The sequence below is a fragment of the Gossypium arboreum genome, chromosome 7, assembly GCF_025698485.1.
Source record: "Gossypium arboreum isolate Shixiya-1 chromosome 7, ASM2569848v2, whole genome shotgun sequence".
NCBI lineage: Eukaryota > Viridiplantae > Streptophyta > Magnoliopsida > Malvales > Malvaceae > Gossypium > Gossypium arboreum.
The window spans coordinates 86676908-86692417 of NC_069076.1; the positions used below are offsets into that span (position 1 = coordinate 86676908).

General features: G+C 35.2%; 1 non-coding gene across 1 annotated transcript; it reads right to left on the minus strand.

Moving 5' to 3' along the window:
* Window positions 1-4045: 4045 nt before the first annotated feature.
* Window positions 4046-4152, minus strand: LOC128295722 (small nucleolar RNA R71). Its single transcript, XR_008286281.1, has one exon. It is a non-coding gene; the product is annotated as a small nucleolar RNA R71 (small nucleolar RNA).
* Window positions 4153-15510: the final 11358 nt, after the last annotated feature.

Genomic DNA, 15510 nt, shown 5'->3' on the forward strand with positions numbered 1-15510 from the left:
ATTAATTAATAATTTATAATAACATAAAAATTAAAGCCATTTTGTGTTCATCTTTTTATGTGACCGAAACTAAATAAAAGAAAAAGAAAATAAAGGGTTTAAAGGTTCGACCATTAGCAAGCTTGATTCAAGGTGAGTTCTAGCTCGGTTTTTGATAATTTTTACGTTTTTGAGATCGTTGCAGTGTAATGTACAAAGCCCATGCTTGAATTTCTGATTTTGATGAATGTTTTGAGTTATGCCATTGATGAATATTTGAGTTTTGTGATGTTAGTTCAGGAAATATGAAATATATGTTTTAGATTAACATGTTTTGTATTGGAATTTTTGATGATTTTGAGTAATTAGTGCTAAATTGCAAAAATAATAAGTTAAGGGATAAAATGTAAAATAAATGAAATGTACGGACTTGTATGAACATGGGAAGTATTCAGCCTAAGCATGATATGTGCAAATTTTGCATGTTTTGTGTTTTGTGCAATTTGGACTAAATTGTAAAAAGTGTGAAATGTCAGGGGTAAAATGGTAATTTGCCCATTTATGTGTTTTTGGACTAAATTGAGTGAAAATATGTTTGAATGAGTTTAATTTGAATATGTTCAGATCAAGAACCAAAGAAATCGGATTTAGATCGGGGGAAAACTAAAGTTGTCGATTAGTTGTCCTGTTTCGATTTTCATCGTCCGAGGTAAGTTTATAAGCAAATAGATATTGTTTATTTTAAATATATATGAGTTTTATATGCTAAAATGAAATATGCGAAAATATATATGTGTTAGCTGAATGTAAATAAGCTTGGGAGCTATGTTTACGAATTCGTTTCGACCGAGTTACGACGTCCAAAAACCCCGTATGAACCTTAGGAATAGCTAGGATACATATGTCATGGCATAGGATTCCGATATGTGATGTGCGATTAAGACCATGGCATCGATATATGTGTGCAAGTAAGACCACGTTTTATACATTGGCATCGATATGTGACTCCGATATATGTGCCCGAGTAAGACCACGTTTTATATGTTGGCATCGATATGTGACTCCGATATATGTGTGCGAGTAAGATCGTGTCTAGGACAGTGGCATCGATATGTGATTACATGTAAGACCACGTCTAGGACGTTGGCATTGTATGATATATGTGATTATAGGAGTGTCCTATCCAATTTCGAATGGTTCATCGGGCAATGATAAGTTGTGATCGAATGTGTAAAACGAGCTAAAATGATCAGGTATGAGTTAGCTTATTACCTATTTGAAATAAGGTAAGTAAGTTACTTGATATTTGTTGCAAATCATGTATGATGTAAATGAAGAATGTATGTGAATATGGAAAGTGTATTCGTCTTTTTAAATATATAATATGAATATTTTTTAAATGATTCTTGAATATGTGTATATGAGATTATGTATATTCGCCAATGTGAAATTGTATATGGAAGTATATGTTATATATGAAATTTTGATCTTGAAAATAAATGTGAATATGATAGCATAAATTAGTTTGGTTAAGTTGGGTTAATCTTAATATTGAGTTATTTATTTGCTTATGACATACTAAGCTAAGATAGCTTATTGTGTCTGTGTTTATGTTTGTCTCTGTTTTATAGATTTTGTAGTCAGATACGAGCTTAGGGATCGTCAGCAAAATCTATCCCACTATCGACTATTTTTGGTATTTTATAAGTTTAAACTCAAACTGATAAACCGTAATTTATACATATTTTTATCCCATGCTTAGCACATTTATGGATGAATTCTCCTTAGATTTGGTGAATTTGATGCTCTTAATTCTTTAATTTCATGTTTTTATACTTAGGTGAGCATAGGAGAGTAAAAAGAGCGAGAAATAGGTCAAAAACGAAGAAAATGAACCCACATGGGAAATCAACACGGCCTGGACTTCCTCACACGGCCGTGCCCATTTGGCAAGATCGAAGTACGACTTACACGGGTAAACTACACGCCTGTGCCTATTCAACAGCCTTGACCACAGGTTAGAGCAATTGCATACAGGCGTGTCACACGAGCGTGTCCCTGCCGAGCCCAAGAATAGTCCTATTCTGAAAAGGCCACTTTTGAGGGCTCTTAGGCATTCTAAAGCCTATTTAAACACCTGAGGAGGCACCTAGAAGGGACACACAGAGTAGGAGGCAATGAATTACTCAAGGGAAGTCGATTGGTCCATCTCAGAAGCCGGATTCATCGTCAAGACTAAAGATCTCCCTTCAATTTCCATTCAGGGGTTTTGGGTTTTCTTTATGTTTTGTTTTCATTATTCTTCTGAGATGTTTTCTTTTTTAATTATGAACTTAACCCCCTAAATACCTAAGGGGAATGAAACCTAAGACGGATCTTGTTATTATTATCTGAATTGTATGATAAATATTTGACTTGTTCTTAATTATGTGTTCTTAAATTCTTGTTTTAATATTCCAGGATATTGATTCAAGTTAATGCTCTTATTCAGAGGAGGAATAGACCCTGTCTAAAGAGTAAATTTGTCGTAATTAAGCGGAGTTGATTGCACGCCTAGAGATAGGGTGAAAAGATTTTGTCGGATTAGGGTGAAACCTAATAAGGGAGTCCATAGATCGAGTTAATGCAACACTAGGTGTTAATTAGAAAGAGATTTCAATTAATCAACCTAGGGTTAGATGTTATTAGTCTCGAGAGAGATAATAGTATAACTTAGGGATTTTTACGGATCAAGTCAAATGAATAAATCGTCTGATTTATAGTCAAATAACAAGTGAAGTCTAGATGGATTTTTCCTTTGGTATTGTCTTAATCAATCAAGTTTTCCCAAAAGCTTTTCCCAATTTTCTCTCTGTGCACCCTTAGTTTAGTTAATTAGTTTAGATAAACAAATCCCTTAATTTTTAGGTTAGATAATAAAAAGAAAGTAATTACTAGTACTCTTGGTTCCTTTGGGTTCGACAATCCGGTCTTGCTAAAGCTATACTACTGTTCGATAGGTACACTTGCCTTCATCGTGATAATAATTAGTTCCAAGAATGATTAGTTATAAATTTTTAAAACCTATCCTGAATATCACGTATCAAGTTTTTGGCGCTGTTGCCGGGGAACTAAGATATTAGGAACACTCGATTTTTATTACTTTAGCCATTTTACTTTTCTAATTCTTCATTTATTTTCTTCTGACAGGTTTTTCTAGTTTATGACCAGAAGAAACCTGTCAGGACCACTACTTTTTGATGGTGAGATCGATCGCACAATTCATAGAAATCGAAGAGAAATAAGACAAAGCATAAGATACACAGAGGAAGAGCAAGAGAACGATATTCACACCACAACCGAGGAGATGGCCGACAACCAGAAAAATCTGCTACCTCCTGCGATTACTGCTAATCAGAATCCTGCTCCACGTACTATGTATGATTATGCTAAACCTTCTTTAACATGAACTGAATCGAGCATAGTTAGGCCTGCTGTTGCTGCCTAACTATGACATAATCGATTTTTAGTAAAGAAAGGTCGAAGCTGTCAAACAGCAGAATAGGGGTAACTTTAAAGAATAAACTGTACTTATTGGCAGGACCAAAAATTTTGGAAATTTTATGGTAAAAATATATATGAGTCTAGTTTTAGGTAAAATTTACAGATCTTAATTTGGAGTTTCGTAGCTCTAGATATAAATAATTTAGTAACTATGACTTGAGAAAACAGCATGACCAGAAAATAAGTAAAAGTGTAATTATGATTATATTTCCATGGAATCATGTTGATAATTTGCTTATTATTTTCATATGGACTTTAAAATCAAATGATCCAACAGTTTGTTCAGTTTGATGGTTTGTAGGACGAGGATCCCAACGCTCACTTGGCAAATTTCTTAGAGTTTTAAGACACTTTTAAAATCAATGGCATTTCTGATGATGCCATTCGCCTTCGACTATTTCCTTTTCCGTTGAGGAATAAGGCTAAACAATTTTTGAACTCTTTACCACGAAGGTCAATCACTACTTGGGAACAAATGACCGAAAAGTTTTTATTAAAATATTTTTCACCGGCTAAAACTGCTAAATTATGTAATGATATCTCCTCTTTTGTGCAGATGGATTTAAAAACACTCTACGATGCATGGCAGAGATACAAGGACCTTCTGCAAAGATGCCCTCACCATGGGTTACCACTCTGGCTACAGGTTCAAATGTTTCATAATGGCCTGAATCCTTCGACTCGATAGATGATTGACGCAGACGCTGGTGAAACTATCAATAATAAGGCACCTGAAGATGCTTATGAATTTATAGAAGAGATGTGACTGGATAATTACCAGTGACTGGATAATTAACGTCGATTCGGTCAACATGCTCTCTAATCAGGTAGAACTTTTGAATAGAAAAATTGATGGTTTTCTTGGTTCTTCATAGGTTCACCCAGTAATGCAATGCGAAGCAAATGGAGGTGGATCAAGCAATTTAGAATATCCACCCTATGGCCACAACATGGAGAACGAGCAGTTAAATTACATGGGTATTAATCCTCGATCTCAAAATAATCTTTATAGTAACACTTACAATGCAGGTTGGAGGAATCACCCAAATTTTTCATAGGGAGGCCATGGAAATCAGAGACCACCACCACCTTCGAGCTTCCAACAACCACCGTACTAGTAGAAAAAGAAGCCGAACCTTGAGGAGATGCTAACAAAATTCATCTCGGTGTCAGAAACTCGTTTTCAGAATACCGAGATAGCACTTAAAAATCAACAAGCATCGATCCAAGGGCTTGAAACTCAAATAGGTCAGCTCACTAAATTGATATCTGAACGACCACCAGGAAGTCTACCTAGTAACACTGAACCCAAACCAAAAGAACACGTGAAAACAGTTACACTAAGGAGTGAGAAAGTGTTAGCTGAATCTGAAAAGAAGCCACCACAAAAAGCTAACAGAAAGGACGTCGAACCTGAAAACAATGACAATCTAATGCCAAAAGAATATAAACCACCAATCCCATACCCAGCAAAGTTGAAGAAAGACCGTATGGATGCACAATTCGGTAAATTTCTTGAACTTTTTAAACAACTGCATATTAACTTACCTTTTGTTGAAGTTATATCGCAGATGCCTACATATGCAAAATTTTTAAAGGAGCTTCTAACAAACAAAAGGATGTTTGAAGACTTATCTACAGTGGAACTTAATGAGGAGTGCTCAGCCATACTCCAAAATAAGCTGCCAAGCAAACTGAAAGGTCCAGGAAGTTTTACTATTCCCTACTTAATTGGTAGTTTGAATGTTGATAAAGTACTAGCTGATTTAGGCGCCAACATTAATTTGATGACATATAAAATGTTGAAACAACTTGGTCTTGCGAAACCTAAACCCATTAGGATGAGTATTCAATTAGCTGATAGATCTGTTAAATATCCTAGGGGAATTATAGAGGACGTACTTGTAAAAGCAGATAAATTTATATTCCCTGTTGATTTCATTGTGCTTGACATAGATGAAGATGTTGAGGTGCCTTTAATCTTAGGTCGGCCATTTTTAACCACTGCTAGGGCTGTAATTGATGTGCTTGACAAGATGACTTATGTTATTTTATCGACTCTATTGATCATGCTACTCAAGATTCTTTTCAGGAAATCGTACACAAGGACACGATGGAACTGTGTCTCGCCTAAGGAGAGGGGATGGATGATGATTCTAAGATAGGAATCGACCTAAACTCCAATGAAACCTCCCCAAAACTAGCAGAATATGAGAGAATTAAGGTAAAAGATGAACTTAAGCAAAAACCCTCTATTGAAGAACCTCCCAAACTAGAACTTAAACAATTGCCGAATCACTTGGAATATGCATTCCTAGGAAATACTTCTACATTACCGATAATTATTGCATCCAACTTGCAACCCAAGGAGAAAGAGGAATTACTCCAAGTATTAAGAGAGCATAAAAGGGCCATAGCTTGGAAAATTTCTGATATTAAAGGGATCAACCCTTCTTTTTGCACCCACAAAATTTTAATGGAAGATGGTTATAGACCATGCATGCAAGCCCAAAGACGACTGAACCCCAACATGAAGGAAGTTGTTAAAGCTGAGGTAATTAAACTCCTAGATGCTGGAATTATTTATCCTATTTCTGACAGTTCTTGGGTGAGTCTCGTGCATATTGTTCCTAAGAAAAGAGGCATGACTGTTGTGGCCAATAAGAAGAATGAATTAATCCCAACAAGGATAGTCATAGGTTGGAGAGTGTGCATTGATTATAGGAAGCTAAATGATGCCACTAGAAAGGATCACTTCCCCCTTCCATTCATTGACCAAATGTTGGAAAGATTGTCAGGGCACATGTACTACTGCTTTTTAGACGAACTCTCTGGCTATTTCCAAATCCCAATAGCTCCTGAATATCAAAAAAGGATGACATTTACCTGTCCATATGGTACGTTTGCTTATCGTAGAATGCCTTTTGGATTATGTAAAGCTCTTGATACTTTTCAACGCTGCATGATGGCCATTTTTGACGAACTCATAGAAGACGTCATGGAGGTATTTATGGATGATTTCTCGATTTTTGATAACTCATTCCATCTCTGCCTCAAAAATTTAAAACGAGTGTTAATAAGATGTGAGGAAACAAATCTTGTGCTTAACTGGGAAAAATGTCACTTTATGTTTTAAGAAGGTATTGTTTTAGGACATAAAATTTCTAGTAGAGGGATTGAGGTTGATAAATCTAAAATTGAAATCATTGAAAAACTACCTCCTCCTAATTCGGTTAAGGCTATTAGAAGCTTTTTAGGACATGCTGGGTTTTATAGAAGATTTATTAAAGACTTTTCTAAAATAGCTAAGCCTTTGACTAAATTACTAGAAAAAGATGTGCCTTTTAATTTCGATCAGGAGTGTTTAGAAGCATTTAATACTTTAAAGGATAAGCTGACTAAAGCTCCAATTATAATTGCACTTGATTGGAATTTACCTTTTGAACTAATGTGCGATGCGAGTGATTTTGCAGTAGGTGCAGTTTTGGGAAAACGAAGAGATAAACATTTTCAACCTATCTATTATGCTAGCAGAACTTTGACAGTCACACAAGAAAACTACACCACCACAGAAAAAGAGCTGCTAACTGTGGTTTTTGCATTCGATAAATTTAGGCCATATTTAATATTGTCTAAAGTTGTCATTTATATTGATCATTCCACTCTTCACCACCTCTTGACTAAAACTGATGCAAAACCTCAACTTATTTGATGGATCTTATTATTGCAGAAATTTGACTTGGAGATTAAGAATAAGAAAGGAGCTGAAAATCTCGTGGCTGTCCATCTCTCCAAGCTTGAAAACTCAAGTACCAAAGAGCCAAATGACATTGAAATAAATGATTCATTCCCTGAAGAACAATTTTATGCTATATTTGATTCTAAGGTACCTTGTTTTGCGGATATTGCAAATTTTTTAGCCGATAACGTTATCCCAAAAGGGTTGACACATTAGCAGAAGAAGCGATTCTTCACTAATGTGAAAAACTATTTCTAGGAATACCCTTTCCTTTTCCAAAAATGTGCAGATTAAATCATTAGGAGATGCGTTACAAGGACAGAAGCATTGAAAATCTTAGAACATTGCCACTCAGGACCGATTGGTGGACATTATGATGGAAATAAGACCGCACATAAAGTCCTCGAATCAGGTTTTTATTGGCCTACTCTATTCAAAGACGCCAAGATGTATGTTACTTCTTGTGACAAATGTCAAAGGACAAGTAATATATCCAAACGTAATGAAATGCATCAGACATATATGCTCCCATATGAAATATTTGACGTTTGGGGAATTGACTTCATAGGTCCATTCCCTAGTTTATTCGGGACTAAATACATCTTAGTAGTTGTTGATTATATGTCCAAATGGGTTGAAGCCCAAGCTTTACCTACTAATGATGCTAGAGTAGTAGTACGATTCCTTAAGAAACTTTTCTCTCGATTTGGTACACCTAGAGCAGTTATTAGTGATAGGGGTACTTATTTTTGTAACGCCCAATTTGACAAGACCCTTAAGAAATACGAAGTTCACCACAGAACAGCTACCCCTTATCACCCTCAAACTAGTGGCCAAGTCGAGGTAGCAAACTGAGAGCTAAACGTATCCTAGAAAAAATAGTAAAATTAAACAGGTGGATTTGGCGATGAAAGTAGATGATGCTTTATGGGCTTATAGAACTGCTTTTAAGACTCCTATAGGAACATCACCTTATAGACTTGTTTATGGGAAAAGTTGTCATCTACTGTTTGAGTTAGAACACAAGGCATTCTGGGCTATAAAATTTCTAAACCTTGACCCCAAACTTGCAGGTGAAAATAGGTTGATGTAGTTGAATGAGTTAGATGAGTGGCGAGCAAATGCATATGAAAATTTGCGCCTATACAAGGAAGCGACAAAGCGCCGCCACGACGCCCGTTTGAAGCAACGAAGGCAATTTGAAGTTGGAGATCTTGTCCTGTTATATAACTCGAGGCTCAAATTGTTCCCTGGAAAGCTTAAATCATGATGGTCAAGTCATTTCGTAGTTCAAATTGTGTTTCCATATGGCACAGTAGAGGTAAGTCATCCATCACAAGGCATTTTTAAGCTAAATGGACATCGTCTCAAAATTTATAACGGTGAGAATTTCAAAGATTATAAAGAGGAGCTACGGCTCCATGAAGTTACCTAAATGTACCCACAAGGTAGAGTCAAGCTTAGGCTATAAATAAGCACTTCTCCGGAGGCAACCCAAGCACTGATGGTATTAACTTCTTTAAATTTTAGTCTTCAACATTTAATTCACTAACTGAGTCACTGAACACAGGATTTCCAGAACCACACAGCTAGGCTCACGGGCGTGCCGTAGGCCATGCACATACCACGGGAAGAACACGACCGTACGATACATTCGTGTGAAAACAGAGTAAAAACATTTCTCAAACACAGGATCTGATAAGTTGCCACGGCCATGCGACATGACCGTGGGCAATCCTGCCAAATTAACACGGGCGTGCGACACGACCGTGCCCACCGATCGTGGTCGAGCCTGTCAAAATAACACAGGCGTGTGCCTATATACACAGGCGTGAGAGAAGCGAACGAAGAATGACACGGCCGTGCAACATGGCTGTGTGCACCAATGCGCCCAATTTTGAAAACCACGTAAAACACGGGCTGAAATGAGGGCACACGGGCGTGCCTCACGATCGTGTGCCCCAATCTCTTTATAAACACCTATTATTTATTTTATTTTTATCTTTATATTTACTTTTTATTTCCTTTTAATACTATTTTATCTTGTGATTTTATAATTTCTATTCGGCTATTTCATTACAAGTAATTATGCTTCCTTATATTTCCTAAAGAGTTTCTGATTTTGTCACAGTAAAAAAGAGCTCTAAAGCTCATCATCAGATAGGAACTAAAATCTCTACTGGCAAAGGTTCTCCACGACTGCCATGTCCAACTCGACCACGACCATAGCTACTACTAGATATAATATTCTTTTGGCGCATGACTTATGGACTAATGAACCTTTACCACCACCGGAGTATCCTCCTCCACTCTCATCATTGCCTTGGCTGATTATTCTCCATAAGTCCAATTCAAGGAGTTCATTCATCATTCAGGAAGTTTCACTTCTCTCCCTATCTTATGATCTTATATCTATATTTTTTAATAATTCTATCTTTGTACATTGAGGGCAATGTACATCTTAATTGTGGGGGGTCTTTTATATCATTACCAGAAATCCCTGAATTTTGTCTTGTTCTCATGTGATCTTCTCATACCACTATTAGAATGAATTTTGATTAAGTTATGATTTTTATTGATATGTCTTAAATTAAAACATAGGCATTTATGCATTGATCGTTTAAACTTTAAGACATTAGAGAATCAAGCATGATAAGTTGATTTTTGAGAATTAAAAATTTCTAGGTTGTTTCCCCAAGTTTAGATATTATCTTGAATTGAAATTCACAAGTTTAAACATAAAAAAACCATAATTTTTGTGAGATCTTGAGCCTATAGAGCATATGTTATTTCTTTTATGCTCACTTTTATTATGAGTGCGTCAGTATTGATTTGTTATTCTAGAACTTGCTTTATTATACATGTCAAGACCTCACCATTTGATTTGATATGTTGAGATGATAAAGGCACTTAGGTTTAACCCACCCACTCCACAAAAGCCTACCTTTATAATTAACACTTAGTGAAACCCTTTGAGCCTAACAAGCCATTAATTGATTTACCCTCAATGTTAACCCATAACCTATTATTGTTGAAATCCCCTAATTTGATCCCTATTTTTGTCGAGATTTGATTTGAATTAATTGCTTAGCTATGTTTTATTCTTCATTGCAATAATTAAGTTCTATGTTATTTGACTTGTTCTTAAAAAAAAAATACAATACTTACATACATATTAGTAGTAATTCGTCGTTTTTGAGCATGAGTGTTAATTCCATATTCTGATAAGAAGCTCACTTGTATTCAACTGATAATTAGTTATTTTTCTAGTTAGGTGATTTCTTCAATTCAATCTTGATTCTAACCTTTTCTTTCAGCTTGTGACCACACCCCCTAAGCAAAGCCATGTTACAACCCTTTAAAGACCTTCTTGATTGATATATCATCTCAATATTTAGTGGTGGAGATTTGATTTTCATGCAAGCCTATGGTAATAACTTTTCATATTGACTAATGAGTGCTTTATTTGATGTCCTTAAACACCTCGAGTGATTTGAGTGAATCTTTAGTGAGGATGTTCAACTCTGTGATATTTTGATCAAAGGTGATTACTTAGATGAGGGGGGACACCTATGTTTCCATGATAAAATGCTCAACTTGGAATGTTTGAAACTTTGATGTACTTTTAGTTGAATTTTCAATGTATGATTACTTATGGATTATTTTGAGATACTATTGATAGGGATTATAAATTGAGAAGAATTTATTTTGATTGTGAGTTGAGGATTTTCCTTGAGGACAAGCAAACGCTTAAGTGCGGGGGTATTTGATAAACCGTTATTTATACATATTTTTATCCCATGCTTAGCACATTTATGGATGAATTCTCCTTAGATTTGGTGAATTCGATGCTCCTAATTTTTTAATTTCATGTTTTATACTTTGGTGAGCATAAGAGAGTAAAAATAGCGAGAAATAGGCCGAAAACGAAGAAAATGAACCCACATGGGAAATCAACATGGCCTGGACTTCCTCACACGGCCGTGCCCATTTGGTAGGATCAAAGCATGACTTACACGGGTAAACTACACGCCCGTGCCTATTCAACAGCCTTGACCACGGGCTGGAGCAATTACACATGGGCGTGTCCCTGCCGAGCCTAAGTATAGTCCTATTCGAAAAAGGCCACTTTTGAGGGATCTTAGGCATTCTAAAGCCTATTTAAACACCTGAGGAGGCACCTAGAAGGGACACACAGAGTAGGAGGCAATGAATTACTCAAGGGAAGTCGATTGGCCGATCTCAGAAGCCGAATTCATCGTCAAGACTAAAGATCTCCCTTCAATTTCCATTCAGGGGTTTCGGGTTTTCTTAATGTTTTGTATTCATTATTCTTCTGAGATGTTTTCTTTTATAATTATGAACTTAACCCCCCAAATACCTAAAGGGAATGAAACCTAAGACGGATCTTATTATTATTATCTGAATTGTATGATAAATATTTGACTTGTTCTTAATTATGTGTTCTTAAATTCTTGTTTTAATATTCCAGGATATTGATTCGAGTTAATGCTCTTATTCAGAGGAGGAATAGACCCTGTCTAAAGAGTAAATTTGTCGTAATTAAGCGGAGTTGATTGCACGCCTAGAGATAGGGTGACAAGATTTTGTCGGATTAGGGTGAAACCTAATAAGGGAGTCCATAGATCGAGTTAATGCAACACTAGGTGTTAATTAGAAAGAGATTTCAATTAATCAACCTAGGGTTAGACGTTATTAGTCTTGAGAGAGATAATAGTATAACTTAGGGATTTCTACAAATCAAGTCAAATGAATAAATCGTCTGATTCAGAGTCAAATAACAAGTGAAGTCTAGGTGGATTTTTCCTTGGGTATTGTCTTAATCAATCGAGTTTTCCCAAAAGCTTTTTCCCAATTTTCTCTCTGTGCACCCTTAGTTTAGTTAATTAGTCTAGATAAACAAATCCCTTAATTTTTAGGTTAGATAATAAAAAGAAAGTAATTACTAGTACTCTTGGTTCCTTTGGGTTCGACAATCCGGTCTTGCTAAAGCTATATTACTGTTCGATAGGTACACTTGCCTTCATCGTGATAATAGTTAGTTATAAGAATGATTAGTTATAAATTTTTAAAACCTGTCACGAATATCACATATCACAAACCTATGGCATGTATAAGCTCGGTTGTATTTGGTCAAGTTTGTCGTATGTATATATTAAGCCATGCGAAAATGGCTAATATGTTAAGTGATTATATGAAACTTATTCATGTTTATATGTGTTATATGCATCGAAAATAGTTGATGATTTTGGATGTGATTAGATTGATTCGGCCATGGTATATCTATGAGTATGATTTATGCTTGTTATGTTACTCATGGTTAAAATGATTCGACTATGGTTCATGCATAGATAAAATATACATGTGAATTTGGTTGTGATGTTTGTTTAAGGTGATATACATGATTTGGTATTAAATAATATTTGGTTATATTCAAACATAGTAAGAGTTTATTTTGATATGTTTATTACATGGTATGTAAGATTTGTGTTTAGAATATATGTTTATATTTGGTTAATGAATTATTCTTGTGAAGTATAAATTTGTAACATGAATTGGTTTGGATGTTATTATAATGTACTTGTGTATTGGTTATATGATGAAAATATATGAGATGGTTATAATTAACTTTGTGATTCGGCAATAATGGATATGTATATGATTCAATATTTGCTTTGTATGTTTGGTTGTTAAATGGTAAGTAATGAATATAGTATATAATTGTTTTGGTTGATTATATATGGTATTATTGATGTGCATTTGTTAAGTTTAGACCAAATGTGGAAATAATGTTTCATGGTATACATGTGATGTTTTATAGATGTATTTTGGTTTGAGGAATGACATAACTTGATATAGTCATATTGAACTTATTTTTTTTTTAATGATCGAATTATGGTTAATAGTTGAATAGTTAATAAGTAATTCATAAGCATTGTAATAAGCATGCAAAATAAGTATACATGATATTGAATTGATCATGCGTACTTGATTATGTGAGTTTTACTTATGTATGGTTTTTAGTATGTGAATGAGGTGTAATATAGTTCATATGTTTGGCTCATTTAACGATTCATAATGATACGCAAAAATATGCGTAAGGTTTCTTTTGTTTAATGAAATATATATGATCATTTGGTGAAGTTGTAAATGTCATATATGCTAACGGACAAAATGCCATATGAACTGATTTATTTGATTTAATATGTGCATGTAAAGATATATGTGATAAACCGTAATTTATACATATTTTTACCCTATGCTTAACGTATTTTATGGATGATTTTTCCTTAGAATTGGTGAATTCGATGCTCCTAATGCCTTAATTTCATGATTTATACTTAGGTGAGCATAAGAGAGTGAAAGGAACGAGAAACGGGCCAAAAACGGAGAAATTGGGCCAAAGTACAAAATCAACACAGCCTGGACTTCCTCACACGGGCAACCCACGTGGCCGTGTCAATTTGGTAGAATCGAAGAATGACTCACACGGGTATAACACACGCCCGTGCCATTCTAATAGGCTTGAACACAGCCTGAAGTAATCGCACACGGGCGTGTCCCTGTCGAGCCTAAGTTGAGTCCAATTTCAAAAAAGGCCACTTTTGAGGGCCTGTAGGCATTCCAAAGCTTATAAATACACCCTAGAAGAGGAAGAATGGGAGACACACAGGGAGGAAGGAAGGAATTACTCGAAGGAAGTTGATTGATCCATCTCAGAAGCCAGATTCATCATCAAGATTGAAGATCTCCCCTCAATTTCCCTTCAGGAGTTTTAGGTTTTTTTTTATGTTTTGTATTTATTATTCTTCTAAGATGTTTTCCTTTTTAGTTATGAACTAAATCCCCTAAATACCTAAGGGGAATGAAACCTAAGATGAATCTTGTTATTATTTTCTGAATTGTATGATAAATATTTAACTTGTTCTTAATTATGTGTTCTTAATTCTTGTTTTGATATCCCAGGATACTGATTCAAGATAAGCTCTTATTTAGAGGAGGAATTGACACTGTCTAAGAGTATATTTGTCATAATTAAGCGAAGTTGATTGCGCGCCTAGAGATAGGGTAACAAGATTTTGCCGGATTAGGGAGAAACCTAATAAAGGGAACCATAGATTGAGTTAATGCAACCCTAGGGTGTTAATTAGAGAGAAGTCTCAATTATTCAATCTAGGGATTAGACGTTATTAGTGTTGAATAGGGATAATAACATAACTTAGGGATCTCTACGAAACAAGTTAAATGAATAAATCGTCTGATTCGGAGCCAGAATAATAAGTAAAGTCTAGGTGGATTTTTCCTTAGGTATTGTCTTAATTCAATCGTTTTCCAAAAGTAATCCCCCAATTCTACTTTCTGTGAGTTCTTAGTTTAGATAATTAGTTAGTTAAAACAAAACCCCCTTATTCTTAGGCTTGATAATAAAAAGACAGTCATTACTAGTACTTTTAGTTCCTTTGGGTTCGACAATCCGGTCTTGCTAAAACTATACAACTGTTCGATAGGTACACTTGCCTACATCGTGATAATAGTTAGTTTCAAGAACGATTAATTATAAACATTTAAAACCTATCACGAAATCACATGATCAAGTTTTTGGCACCATTGCCGGGGAACTAAAATATTAGGAACACTCAATTTTTATTACTTTAGCCATTTATTTTTCTTGCAATTTAATTTAATTTTTAATTTTATTCTAATTTACTAATTTTCTTTTTCTTTCTTCTGGCAGGTTTTTATAGTTTATGACTAGAAGAAACCCTGTCAGGACCACTACTTTTTGACGAACAAATTGATCGCACAGTTCCCAAAAACCAAAGAGAAATAAGGCGAAGTTTAAGATACACATAGAACGAGCAAGAGGATGATACTCAACCCCCAACCGAAGAGATGACCGAAAACCAAGACAATCAGCTACCTCCTGCAATTGCGGTTAATCAAAACCCTGCTCCACGCACTATGTATGATTATACTAAACCTTCTTTAACAAGAATTGAATCGAGCATAGTTAGACCTGCTGTTGGTGCAAATACTTTTGAATTGAAACCTAACACAATTCAAATGATACAATAGTTTGTTCAGTTTGATGGTTTGCAGGATGAAGATCCCAATCCTCACTTAGCAAACTTTTTGGAACTACGCGATACATTTAAAATAAATGACGTTTCTGATGATGCCATACATCTTCAGTTGTTTCCCTTTTCATTGAGGAACAAAGCTAAACA